This window comes from Hydra vulgaris, chromosome 08 (assembly GCF_038396675.1).
Source record: "Hydra vulgaris chromosome 08, alternate assembly HydraT2T_AEP".
In the NCBI taxonomy this organism is placed as follows: Eukaryota; Metazoa; Cnidaria; class Hydrozoa; order Anthoathecata; family Hydridae; genus Hydra; species Hydra vulgaris.
Window position 1 is genome coordinate 9449333 of NC_088927.1, and position 15418 is coordinate 9464750.

The window sequence follows — 15418 nt, forward strand, 5'->3', positions numbered from 1 at the left end:
AAAAAACACCCAAATGCAATGATAGACAGCGTCTAAGGGCACAAAAAAGAAGCCAAAAACTCGTAAATTACCTCTTTAAAGAACAGAGTGTTTAAATTTTAGACGACAAAAAATACTTTTGTTTCGGCGGCGATAAAATGCCTGGAAACGCCGGATATTACACGGACGACAAAGATAAATGTCCAGATAACATTTGTTTTGCAGGAAAAAAAAAATTTCCAAAAAAAATTTTGTTGGGTAGCATTATCTGAGCACGGAATGTTGAAACCACTCTTTCGGTCAACAATATTAGCGGCAATAAAATCAAGCATTTGTATCAAAGAATGCTTTTAGGAACGACTTATACCATTCATCGATAAGTATCATCAAGACCTACATTACATTGTTTGGCCAGATTCAGCTAGTGCTCATAGGTCTAAAAAGGCCATTTCCTGGATGGATGAAAATATCAATTTTGTGCCGGTCGATATGAACCCTCCTAATGTCCCCAAAGCCCGGTCAATCGAAGACTTTTGGAGAGTATTGGCTCAGAATGTGTATGAGGGTGGATGGGAGGCCAAAAGTTCATAACAATTGATTGGGCGTATCAATGCGTGTTTGAAAACAATTGATGCAACATTTTTACAATCACTTATGAAAGGTATCAAGACAAAATTAAGATTAATAGCCGACAAGGGTGTGCTATTGGTTTATAAAAAATAATTTTGTAAAAATAAATATTGTATTAACTTAAAAAAAGTATTTAAAAAATTTTGCTTTTATTTCATCAAAAATACAAGGCTTTGATTTATGTGTAACTAATTTCTCCTCACCCGTTACCATAGTTACCCATCATTTCTCCTCACCCGTTACGTAGGTAGGTTTTAATTAACTTCAACTTGCTGAAATTACGTTCACTGCTGGCCAATGTAACTGGAATTATCAGCCATATGCATAGTGCTTCCAATGGTGATAGTGCTTTGCTGGCTGCCTTCTGCTTCTGCTCACATCATTTTTCAAAAAAAGAGAGATATCAAACTGACGTGTAGATTGTACATTAGGGAGTTGATTTTTTTACAACTATACATGAGTATGGTGCCAAAATCTGACATTCTACATGAGATTACCAATTGCAAAAGTTTTACTGACTAAAGTTTCAAAAATGTCCCCCGTAAGTAAAAAAATATAACGTAAAAATCGACAAATTAACAGAAAAATAGCAATTTATTTTTACAAAACTTTCTGTTCATTAATATACAAAGATCAATTGTTTGTGCAATTTAAAAGTTGTTGTGCAGAATAAATCTAAAGTTCATCTTGTCAATATCTTTTGCATAAATTTCTTGCATAAATTTCTTACCGCACAGATATTAGATCTCTGAATTCCTTGTATGCGACTGGGCTGCTTGCTCTAAATTGTTAAAATTATGTTCTGAGTATTGCATGTCAGAAATCCATATATCAGACCAGGCTGATGTAATGAAGTCACAAACCATGCGAAGTTGATTATTATTCGACTCATTTAAAATATATGCCAGAAGAGCATAGATTGCTTTTGAATTCCATCTGGCATTGTTCAATGATGACAAACAAAAAGTCCATATCATCTCTCCATTTATTAGTCTTTACTTTACAAATTTTTTCACCTTGCTTAAAGTTTGATTTTAAATTTTCATAGTTTTTTTGCAGGTTTACAATAAATTTGTAATGTATTTCTGGTGATGAGCTTTTTCCTTCATCTAAAATTTCATTCATGGAATGCTTCAAAATTGTGTCTAACACATGATGCTGACAACCAATAAATTGAACTGGTTCAAGATTTTTTCTTTCAAATTCTCTTTGAAGTTGGCTTACAACTCCATTTTTACTTCCAGTATTAACACTTGTGGTATCAGATATTATAACTTTAATACTACTCCATAGTTGAAATTTATCTAGCACTTCAGCTATTCCGCTGTAAATACTATTAGCTTTACCATCACCCAGTTTCAAAATGGCTAACTTGACCTCCTTTTCTGTATTTTTTAAAATCAAGACTTGATACTCAATCCCGGAAATTCTTTTACCATCAAAATGCAACACCCAATCATCATTTTTTAAATGATTAATCATATGCTTTTCCATTTTTTGAGCTTCTGACATTGTAGCTCTATAAACTCCAGATTTGGATTGTGCTTGCACATTAACACCACATTCAGATAAATTTTTGCAAACTTCTGCTGATCTCTTAATAATAATAAGTTAACAGCAACAGTGGTGTTCTCATATTTTCTCTTTGTTTTTTGGCCTGGCGGATTATAATCAGAATCTTGCTCATCATCTTGTTCATTGTCTCCTTTATTGTCATCACTGACCTCTACTGTACCTGTTTCAGCTATGATAGTTCTCTTCTTGCCAGCTTTAGATGGATGTACTTTAACAATTTTTGATGTGGAATAACCAGCTTGACCATCAATTTTCACCTGTAATATATAAAATTCTTTATCTTCATTGCTAAGCCAGTTACCATTCACTTTGGTGATATCAAATAAATAATCCCACTTTTCTTCAAAACATTGTTTGGATTTTTGAACAGAATGATATTTCTTAATAAGAATTTCATTTTTTTTGTTATAGACCTTTCATTAATTTTTGGTAAACTCAGTTTAAGCCATAAATCAGATAATTCTGCGCCAACCATTTTACATCTGGAATACACTGACTTTTCTAAATTTGATAAGTAGTTATACCGACCAATAACAGAATAAGCTTTTGGCATTTTATTCATAATGCCAAGTGGCTGCAAAACTTTGTGTATGTGAGATCTTGTTGATTTTTATTTCTCAAGGTGGACTAGATTTTTTGTCCAGGCTTTGATATTTTCAGGTTTTTCAGCTATCTCCGAGCTTATTCTGGACATTCTGAAATATAAAGTAAATTGATATAATTTTTAGTTACATGCAAAATTAAAATGAAATCTAGTAAACACAAAAAATCACCTTGATTGGAACACGTTTATCTTGACTGCTAAAGACAATAATTCAATCTTGTGCTTGCAGAAATTGATAACATCGGATGCATTCAAACAATGTATACTCAAACTTATATACTTATATGTTTGTTTATTTATATCACGCTACACCAATGATATTTTAATTATTATAATTACAATATCTTTGTGCTACACATTAAAAATTGTTAAAAAACATTTACAATTTTTTATTTTCATATTACAATTTCATATTTACGTGTGACATTTTTGCAATCAAATGTCTTAAGGTATACATTTTTATAAATAAATATAAAAATGTCAGCTTTTAAAAATACACCTATTGATTTTTTAAAAAAAAAAGTTGAAAAATCAACCCCCTATTGTACAGTTCTTCCCCATTTATATCTGAAATGTTTTTACACTCAGGTGTTCTTGCAACATTTTTTAATCCACTTTAAGTTTGTCATTTGGTGGTAGTTTTTCAGTTCAAATAGAAGCCCCCACTTTGACTCATATTTGGAGAACATTTCCATTTTGTCTTTTAAAGATGATTCAATTGTGTTAATTAGGGCAAGAAAACATAATCTTTGAAAAATTCTCCTGTGCTAAGGAAGTGACTATCGCTTAATAGATGCAGAAAAAATTATATAGGTTCTTTGAGTGACTGAAAAAAAGCAATATAGATTTCACCAATGATTTAGCTCCGTCTGATTTAACTACGTTTAAGCTGTGGCGATCAAAGAGTGTAAATGCGGCTTGTGTGTATTCTGTTTAATATCGAGCTTGAACACCTTTTCGAATTGCATCATATTAAACCTATTATCAAAGCTTTGACCTTTACAGTTGTTTAGGTCTAGCCTACAAGATTATATTTCTTCAATTAGAAGGTTAGAATGAGCTTCACCATTTGACTCCTCACACAATGCATATCCATTAAAGCTTTTTTGGACAATAACTATTGCATTTTTTCTTTAAGAACATAGCTGATTGTCAGATAAGTTTGGCCTTTGTGACTAAGGTCTGGAGTGCAATTCATAATAGCTAAAAAACACTTTTCAAACTTTAACTTGTTCACAATAGCTTTCTTTACATTCGAAGCTAAGAGAATAATGACCTCATTTTGAATATTGACACTTACCATTTGTGAACGTCTTTCTCCATTTTTAGTTCGCCGTAAATGCTCCATTAAAATTGGATCAAAATTGATCAAGTAATTGGATAAAACCAAGTTTTTTTTGTGTACAGTTTTGATTAGCTTCCTTGGAATGCAATATTATGTCAGCAAAGTACATCATCACTGACACTATTTTCCTATAAATGCTTCTCCACCTTTATGCTTCAATGTTAATTTGTTGGATAACACCTTGATCAACAGCTGTTCATTTTTTATTCTTATTGTTGCTTCGAACCATTTTTCAGAACAACTGAAATGAGATGGAGATATCTCATGTATTTAGGCTTGCTCTGTGAACTTTTTCTAGTTGGTGGAACCTTTTTTTTTTTTTTTTGGAGTTAGGATAAACTGATGAAAAGGAAGACATTAAGCTGAATTAGCTTCTGAGAGTATAAAAGTCTCCTCTTTACTTGTTCATCATTTCTTGCAAACCTGTATCAAAATTCATTTGAGAAGTAGAGTTTTTTGGTTTTAGCATTCTTTATTGCTCTTCAGGAAAGGTATTGAATTCATTTTGATGATGTAGTCTTTCTTAGAGCAAACCATGCCGGCCAAGTGGACGGGTCATTAAATAAAAATCTAATGACTCGTCCTAAGAACAGCCGTAGTGCAGTGGTTAGTGCGCTTTCCTCAGAAGCTAGAGATCCGTATTTCAATGCCACCTCTGGGCAAGTTTTATAACATCAATGAGAATAAAGACGTGAACATTCTGTCAAATGAGCTTCTGGGGTGCTCTGTGATCAAACTGTAAGGACTTCTTGGGCCACCTAAAACTAAAAACTAAAACTAAAATAAAAAAATTTGCAAGTGTCACTACTGTGCAATTTGCAAGTGTCACTACTGTGCAATTTGCAAGTGTCACTATTGTGCAATTTGCAAGTGTCACTACTGTGCAAAAAATCTGTTTATTACAACAGTTTTGTTAAATAACTTTCTTGTCGGTTTATTTTTTTGATTGTTTGCGCAAAACAAACATGAGTTCAGCGTTAATAATCAAAATTATTTTAAAAAGTACTAAATAAACAACGCAAAAAAAACTTTACTTTAACGTTAATAAAAGAAATCGTTAAAAAAACTTCGCAAAACAAACTTTAGTTTAATGAAACTAAAAAAAAACTTTTTAAAGACAACAATTTTTCATATTTTTAAAGACATTTTTAATAAGTTTTATAAACATTTTTGAAATGGACTAAAAAGTAAATTAATAAACTTTTTCTCGGGACCTAAGGACTTTGCGTACATACATAACCTGAAATATCTATTAAAGTCAATGACTGAAAATTTTGGGGGCCCAATTTTATGAAGTTATGAAGACCGCTAAAGAAAACAAAATTTGCCTCAGCGCCCTGGGGCAGCTTGCTCCGGTTCCCCCTCTCACCTTATGGACTGCCCTTAATAGATTGACGGTCTAATTTTTAAATTATCACAAAATTTTATGTCCATATCAAACCTCAATAACTCCTCAAGTAAACGTTTTTTTACAAAATTGGTTCTTAAAATTTATATACATTTTATCTTTAAGAAAATTAAAACTTTTTTCTTGAATGAAAATTTTTTTTATTAATGCCCTTTTTTATTGTCATTTTTAAGTGCATTTTATGAATCTTAAAATAAACTAAATTGCCTTGTTTCGAGAGATACAAAACTAAAGTTTTTGGATTAGCAGGTTTAAAACTCTATTGGTGTTAAGTTTCAGCATCGCAGCGTTACTAAAAGCACCTTATAAAGGTAATAGTAAACGGAAACATTTTTGGCACTTTTTCCCCATTTTATTAGTAAAAATCAAACAAAGTTTAAGTTGTGTCTTATGTGTAAACATTTGAAATATTAGAGAGTAGTATTAGAACTTTTTGTATTACTGAAATAATTAGATGAATTTGGTGTTTCCAAAGCAAAAAATTTTTCTCTGAATTAAACAAAAAATACCTAGCTTTACTCTCTTTCATAAAATAAGACATGCATTAATCTTCCATTAAAGATGCCTAAACCAGGGATTTCAAGAAATTTTATTTGATTTTATGCTCGATATGCTTATCGCTTAACGTCTTGATTAAAAGAGGTGTTTTTATTTTTTTGAAGTACTTATTCATATTCTTTATTGATATTTTTCTTCGTATGGAAACTTATACCGCTTTACCAAGTTTAAGGAGATTGATTTTTTATCCACGCGAACAATAAAAAACAATCAGGCTAACAAAACTATAAATAATATACGCATCAAATTTGAAAACAAAATTTAATTATTCTGAAAATTGAAATTAAATTCAAAATATTTAATATATAAAAGTTACCTATATTGAACCGAACAAGATGAGAAAGCGGTTTTTCTTCTTCACAAGTAAAAAGGTGTAGAAAAATATATTAGTAAAACTTTTTTTCAACACTCGAACTTATTTGCAGCGTACGTCTGTAACTTTAAATAAAAAGGAAGATATTAGTTTTTAGTATCTGCGAACAAAACTTTGTTTACTTTGTTGTTTATGTTTGATGGATATAACAAAATATGTTTGACTTTTCATAAAACAAAGGTGATTATTTATATCACACCGATCTCAAAATGATAACTGGATAGCGTATTCTTTTGTTTTTTCTGAAAAAAAGTTGAAGCCAATTTTGGCCAACCAAGATGGCGCCGGTTAAAACTGTTAGTCTGCATAAATTCTGACCAAATAAAAAAGTACACTATTTTTAAGGAAAAACAAGATTGCGAAATAAAGTTATTTGATTCCTAATTAATAGAGTATTGAGCCAAAATACACTTTTTAAATCAGTTTAAAGTTTATGTACCTTTTAGTTCTTAATTACCCAATGCTGTGTGCTAGAAGGTTAATAACACAGCAATGGTGTCTACCTTCAATCTTTAAAAATTTTTACAATCATGAGTTTTGTAGGTAGAAACAATATCGTACAAATGCTGTATGAACTATTAGCTGAGGACTGTGAGTACACACAACTCAGATGTTCCTTCTTGGATTATAAAAGTAAAGTGATCATATTTGAAAAATACCAGATGCGTACAAGGAATAAATTTGGTATGTATAAATACAAATGGTATTTAAATCAGGCCCGTAGCCTGATTTAATTACCATTTCTTTAAAGGGGAAGCAGTTTTTCAAGAGCCGTCAAAAATAAAATAAAAATAAAGGCGCCCAAGGGCAATTTTTTTTAGCGTCTATAATCACCTATTTTTTGATAAGATTTTGCATAAATTTAATGAAATGATTAATTATATTTCTTATATTTTCAAGACGGTTTCACTTTGCCCTTTTTTGTGTTGTACTGACAATTTTTGAATATTTGTTCAATTTCAATTGAATAGTGGCCAAACAGGACAAGGCGCAGGGGAGCACGTGCCCCCCTCCCGTTTAAATGGGATTTACTAAAAAACTCGTTTATTTATTTTAAAATAGCATGTGAAGAAACTAAATTATGTCAAAAATATTAAACAATATTTGCATTATTAAATCGCAAATATTTTTCATAAGAATGAATTGTTTTCATGTCAACATATCATCTTTTTCAATTTTTTCTGCAAATTCTGAGCAGCTATATTTTCTTGAATTAAATTTAACGAACAAAATAGCTGCCAAAGTTTTCATTGTAAGTTAGGATTTTCCTTCCGTCCAAATATCATTGGCAATCGAAAAGAATCGCTCTTCGGAAGCGTTTGTGCCTGGCAAATATAAAGCGGCTTCCACCAATTTTAACAAATTGTTATATGGAACATGATTATTTTTGAAATGAGAAAAAATTTCAACCCATTGCTTGTCACATTAATTAGACTGTGAGTTCCAAGAAGAAAACTTTTCCTTTGTGCAATATAAATTAGTTCTCCAAATTTCGTCGAACAACTCATTGTCATCGAATGTGATTTCTATTGATTTTTTCAAAAAAGTTATAGTTTCAATAATTTCAATCCTTTCAGCGGATTGAAATTATTGAAACTATAACTTTTACAGTTAAGACCATTTAAAAACTTCAACCTGATTAAAGTGGCGCTTCCACTCATCTAAATACTCTAGACAGACACTGTAAAAAATGTCCACTTCTTTCAGAAGCTGGTTTGTCAAATGATAACTACTTTCTTCGGTAACTTGCAAATGCTGTCTTACCATGAAAGGTAGAAATTTTTCTTTTCTAGATTTTATCTGGTCTTTCAAATCCTTTAATACTATGGCAAGTTCAGCAGCAGAAATATCATCTTTTTACCGTGTTATAACAAAATTGGCTTGAATGTGAACAAAAAACAATAATATTTCACCCATTTCGTTATTGAAAAAGTCAAATAAAAGTTTCGGACTATTTTCTAAGTTTGAAAAGTATGATCTTAGTGGCTGATTAAGCTTTCGATAGCTGGAAGTAGGGCCAATCAACGAACTTTTGAGAATCTTAGCAATTTTTGATATTCCACACCAGCCTCATCGCAGATATTTTCTAAACTAGAAACTCGAAAAATAAAGTGGTAAAAAAATAGATAAATTTGAGGAATAATTATCTCCACATCAATAGATGTGGAGACAACCAGATGCAGTGCTTATTGCGTTTGATAGAAATGAGCATTGCAACCGATACCGATGATTTCACGGTTTAGCTTAACGATCAACTTTTTGTTAATATTGTTATTACCGTTTCATTTTAAACTTCCGAAATTGGTATTAGAGTTGTCTGCAGAAATAGCCAAAACTTTTGAAGAAATATTGTTAGCACTAATGCCTGATGTTTCTTATGCCCATTCTTATCAAAACAATTTTCTTTAAAATGTTGCGAACAAATTGGAGCATTTATAGATGGTTCATAGTTTTCTTGCCCAATTTTCTTAAACCAATTTTTTTTATTTTGTTCATCCTTTGGAAATCTTTAGTTATGAATAATTTTAACATGTTCATTTCACAAGACAAATATTTTTAGATTTTGTTTTTAATAAAATGTAATACATTTCACCTACCTGTGAAATGAAAACTTTTCTTTTGAATTGTGATTACTTTTTTTTAATTTAGTTCTATTTTTGCATAAAAAGAATGCTGAAGAATGCTGAAAGATGCTGCAACTTGGCATAGTAATAATACAATAAAAACACCAGAATATTTAATAGTGATGTAATACACATTGATCTTAAAATGTTGTTATTTTGAGATCAGTGGGTTTATTATAACTGTGTTAAAGAAATTTTTTATTGTAATATCAAGTAAATAATCTAATAAGAAATACATTAATGAAAAATAAATCTTCTATGAATAAGTCTAGAAATTTCATGTGTTAAATAATAAAATGTTTTTTAATAAGGTGACCAAACGTACGCGTTTGGCGCGTACAGTAAGCGTTTGACGGTAGTTTTGCGCGTTTGGGGTTTGTGCGCGTTTGTGTACGCGTTTATATATTAAAAAAAAAAAGCAAATAAAATTCTTTCAAAAAATATTGTTTTAAAGACTTAAAAATAAATGAATTTTCTAAAATATAGTTAAAAAACAAAATGAATAGGAATATTCAATGAAATGAATATTCAATGAAAATGAAATGAATATTCCTTTGAATAAAAAGCAAATAAAATTCTTTCAAAAAATATAGTTTTAAAGACTTTTGATAAATGAATTTTCTAAAATATAGTTAAAAAACAAAATGAATAAAATTCCTATAAACTTACTATAAAGCACGAAACTAAATGAATTAAATTCCCGTAAACATTTAAAAAAAAAAGTTTTTAAAAATCCCCTCTTCCCCCCGCCTCAAAAAAAAAAAAAAAGAAAAGAATTACTTCGAAAGATTTTTCAACTACAACAAAAGAAATGTGCTCGTTTTACGCAAAATTTGTTTGCCTTGTAATATCTTTTTTTCCTAATTATTGTAAATAACGTTTTGCGATTTATTTTAATAAGAAGTTCATAAAAATAAGTGTTCATAAAAAAGTAATTTAAGGTTTTAATAAATATTTATATTTATCAAATTCAAAAAATGAATAGAAAGAAGAAAAGGTTAAACACGTTCAATGATAATTTAAAGAAAATGTTTTCTTTCTTAACGCAGATCAAAGATGAGCTCCTTAAATGTACTATTTGTCAAAGCCTATTTGACAATAGTAGTCGTGGACGGTCTACAATTGGAGATCATTGCAAAGCTATCAAACACAAAATGGCATTAGATGCTTCTATAACGTCAAACAAAATCACAAAGTTGAGAAGAGTCAGAGCTTTGGTCAAAATGAAAAATTATTAGCCGTTCAAGAAGAAATAATTGCATTCCACACAATTTACACAACCATAGCTTGAGAAGTGCTGATTGTACATCAAAGCTAACTAAGAAATTTTATAATCCAAGATTTGCTTGTGCGCGTACAAAATGTGAAGCAATAATTGTAAACGTGTTCAAGAAATATTGTGAAACTAACTCAGAAAATGCTTTATTAAAAGGATCACATGTGTCAATTCTTTCTAATGCATCAAACCACAAGGACGTTAAAATGCATCCAATTTGGCTCGTTATTTTGATGTTAAAGAGGGAGTGCAAATTCAGCTGATTAACATGGATTGTGTAAATGGCAAACAATTCGTTTAAAGCATGCTGCTATTCCAACTGTATTTTTAAACCAAAAAGATCAATTAAAGGTTCATATAAGTTTACAGCATTTAAATCTACATTTTTTCCTCTTAAAAATGGTAGTATGATTTACTTAATAAATATTAGCATTATTTTATTTTAAAATCATTTATCAAATTTGTTATAGTTGTTTCTAGGTTAACAGAAAAAGAAAAGCACCACCATTAGTATTTAGTTTGCTTGAAAATAAAGATGTTCAATGTGAAAGTAATGGATAATTAGACTTTTCACCATATTTAGAAGCACAAGAAAAAAAGATATCTAATTTAAAACCAAAATTAAAGAATGAGCAGCAAAGAAATCGTCGTTTGAAATCTAAAGTCAAATCTTTAAAGACAGTAGTTCAATGGCTCATAAATAAAAATTTAATTTCATCTGGATGTGAAAAAATTCTTGAAATAACTCTTTCAGAAGTTATTGTTGAACCACAATGGAAATTGAAGTCTTGAAATTATGAAACGAGTTCTAATGTAAAAAGACATCATTTATACAGAAACGAATTTCCTAATGAACTATATTTATTTGCATTGAATTTGCAATTTTATTCTTCAAAAGCTTATAAGTTTGTTCGTAAGACATTTCATTTGGTGCTACCTCATCAATCACAAATAAGAAATTGGTACACCAAGGTACCAGCAGAACTTGCTTTTATTGCTCTTCCAGCTTCAGTTTGCGCTTCAAACAAAACAGGTCATCAGATTTTATGTTCCCTCATGCTTGATGAGATGGCAATACGAAAAACAAAAGTACAATGAGATGGGAAAAAGTTTAGAGGATTTGTTGATTTAGGAAATGGTATTGACAAGGATGACTCTTTACCGTTAGCAAGAGATGCTCTTGTTCTAATGATAGTTTCGATAAACAGTACCTGGAAAGTCCCTTGCAATTATTTTACTATAGATGGATTAGGTGGTGTGCTTTTGAAATTTGGTTAGGAATTGTTTAAAAAACTTTTTGATGTTGGCATAAAAGTAATTTCAACAACTTGTGATGGTCTTACAACTTTTCCATGCTTTTGGAGCTTGTTTAAAACCAAGTAATTTAATGCCCTGGTTTATCCATCCAAGTAATTTGACTGAAAAATGTATGTGTTGTTTGATGTATGCCACATGCTGAAACAGCTTAAAAATACACAGGCAGATCCTAATGTTATTTGAACAGTGATAATAATACAATAAGATGGCAATACTTTCTAGAGTTAGGAAAACTGCAATCAAAAGAAGGACTTAGATTAGGAAGCAGAATAAAGTTAGCGCATATAGAATTTCGGCAACAAAAAATGAAAGTAAACTGAGCATCACAAATTTTTAGTTTGAGTATTGCTCATGCATTACATTATTGTTCACATAATCTTAAGTTGCCACAGTTTGAAGGATGTTGCCACAGTTTGAAGGATGTTGTGCTACTATTAAGTTTATAAGAACAATAGATCATTTATTTGATGTTTTAAATTCGAGAAACTCATTTGCAAAAGGCTACAAGGGTTACGGTTAAACCCTGACGTGTTTGCAATAAATCAATGGGATTTCCATTACTTGATATGGCACAAAACTATAGTCTTTGTCTTAAAGATGCAACTGGTAATCAAATGATCTCTTCCAGTCGAAAGACTGTTTTTATTGGATTTTTGATTGCAACAAAATCTGTGCAAAACATATTTCTTGATTGGGTGGAAAAAGATTCACCATTAAAATATCTATTAACATATAAGCTCAGTCAAGACCATATAGAGCTCTTTTTTGGAGCAGATAGATCTGCTGGAATGTTTGAAAATAATCCAAATGTACAACGATTTACAGCCACTTATCAACGTCTTTTATTGCATTATTAAATATTTTAGAAAAATTTTGTTTATCTTAAAATTATTCCGAAAATTATCTCAAAATTGTTTAGAAAAGTAAAAATTTCTAGAACTTGAGAAGATTTGAGAAAAAGTTTGAGAAGCAGATTATGACATATTGATATTACTTTGATATAAAAATTTTTTAACGCTAAATATCTTTCCTAGCCAAATTTATCAATATCTTAAGTTCGAAATATTTTCTTACTAAACGCTTTTGTGGTAATTTACGGAACGGAACTGAGATTATAAACCCGTGCATTAAAAGCTGTAAAAATTGCATTGCCGAATAATCAAGTGTAAATGAGTTGATATGCTTTATTTTGTTTTTGACTTAATAAAGTATATATAAATTTATATACAGAAATATCATTGCAATTTCTTAAACCGCACCAAGTGCAAATATTAAGGAAAGAAAGGAGAGAATAAAACTTTCGCGCATGTTGCTTCGGTTTAAATGTTAATCGTAAGCAAAAAAAAAAAAAAAAAAAAAAAATATATATAAATATATATATATATATATATATATATATATATATATATATATATATATATATATATATATATATATATATATATATATAACAGTGTTCGCAACTAATCCAACACAGCGACTGCTACTTTAACATTATTGTTAATAATTGGAACTTGCTGTACTCGACTATTTCTAAACTTGCTTTTATTTTTGTTTTCTCTATACTTATGTTTTAGTAAACGGCAAAAAATTACTCGTTTTGAAGGTCTTGCCTTTTGGTCAATAATTGATTTACTACACTTTAGAACTGTACTTATTTACTTTAATATTTTTTACATCATAAAAGTATCTTTAACATATAAGACAGTTGCGTAACATTGCTTCAGGTGTTTATGGAAACTTTTGCTATAATAATATTTCAACCCTCCTATTAAGATTTATTTGAATAGCAAATATGAACATTGAAAAATAGGCCGAGGAGACCTTTATTTCAAGTAAGTTTGTCTAATCTGTTTGATATTTTTTATAAAAGCTTTTCTGTAAAAAAACTCTTAACAAATTCATTCAATTAAGCTGTTTTTACTACCGAGAAAATAAATAATTAAACCTGTTGTGTGTTCCAAAAATCGATACTTAATGCAAATGGAAACTGTCTACATTGTACAAAAGGTAATATTAGTCAATGATATAAAGATATCGGACTTCGCCGTTTTTAGTGAAGCCATTTTAATATTGCGTAATACGTTGGAGGCCATTTTTGTATCGGGCAAAAGTGGATCATAGTCAAATGAAAGGAAATTTGCAATTTTAAACTTTTGATTAAAGTTGGAATTAAAGATGATTAGTTAAGAGATGATAAATGTGATGAGCCTACAGCCAATATAAATTTGTGTTGGTCAAAGAGGATTGTATTTGCTTACAAACTTAAACAAATGGCTATTTTAATAGCCACAAATTAAAAAACATATATATTTAAAAGCATATTTGCATTTAGAACTTTAAACGAAAATTTTTTCGCATGACTCAACAGAAATAACATCCCTAGATGGTAAAAACAAACCAACACAATTTTTCACATTATTTAACGAAGAATAAGATTTCACATAGGAATGTTTGTATAATAAAGTATCAGTTAATGATTGGGCACAAACATTACAAGAAATCGTATTTATCAACTTTCTGACTACAAAACCAGAGACATATCCCAGTATTGCTTCTTTGTAGCTATTCATTTAAAGTTCATCACATTTGAAGTTTATTACGAAGAAACTACTTATATGTCAATATCGTCCTAATCAAAATAATTAACAGAACACGACCTTTTGCTCCAATTAAGAGAAAATATAGAAGCATTAGAATAGGGTTCAAGGATTAAGCAGTTCGCATGATTTGATCCAACAGTGGAATTTCTCACTAGAATTCGTTTTAAAGATGACTTTAACTGTACTACATCAGGATTGTTATTGTAACCATTTTTGTCACGAATGCAAGCAAATAACAGTTCAAGATGATCTTGGGAATACTTGTAAGTTAAAACATACTTAAATAGTTTCTCTGAAAGTGTCAACAGATCAGTGGATAACTTTTCAGTGTTTTTAGCAGTTATAATTAAACCTAAAATAAATATCTTTCTTCCATGTGAAAATACAGAAATGCAATTTTATCAGTCAACTTGCTTAGATAAGTAATAGTATCATTTAAAAATCTTTCTAATAAAGTTGATCATGAAGATTTAAAGGTTTTTAAAAGTTTTTACTATTTGTATTTCTTGAATTGAGCATGTCAAATAATTTATCAATAACTCGAATAAAACGGATTGTACCATTTGCTTCCAAAAATGATGGATGTTGAAATACCAAGAAAATTCAATTGCATCAGCAACAGAGCTGCTAAGAGTTTGGCCAGCTATTTTCACACTCATTGTGTGTCGATGAAATTCTATATGCTTTCTTTAAAGTTTGTTTAAAAACTTCAAACCTTCAGCTCTTGTAAGAGTTTGAAGGTTTGAAATATATTAAAAGGAGTTATATTAAAGTTTTGTTTGTACACAAACATAAGTTTAATTTAACTCTATTTAATATATTGCCCATCACCATCAATAAAAACAACCAAATCTTTAAGAGAATTTCTTGTTAATTTAAGCGTATGACATGGATTAAAGAAAATATGTATCAGTTGGTTGTTATATGAAAAAGTACTAACTATATTGTCAATGTCTTTGCCAAACTGACATTTAAAGGAAATGACAGAATTTAAATTTGTAACTGTACCATCAAATGTAATACTTTTGATATAAAGTTTGTATGTCAAAACCAAATTCAAAATATTTTCGATAAAGCATGTTAAATCACTAGGTTTAACTTTATTCGATAAAATATAACCAATGGG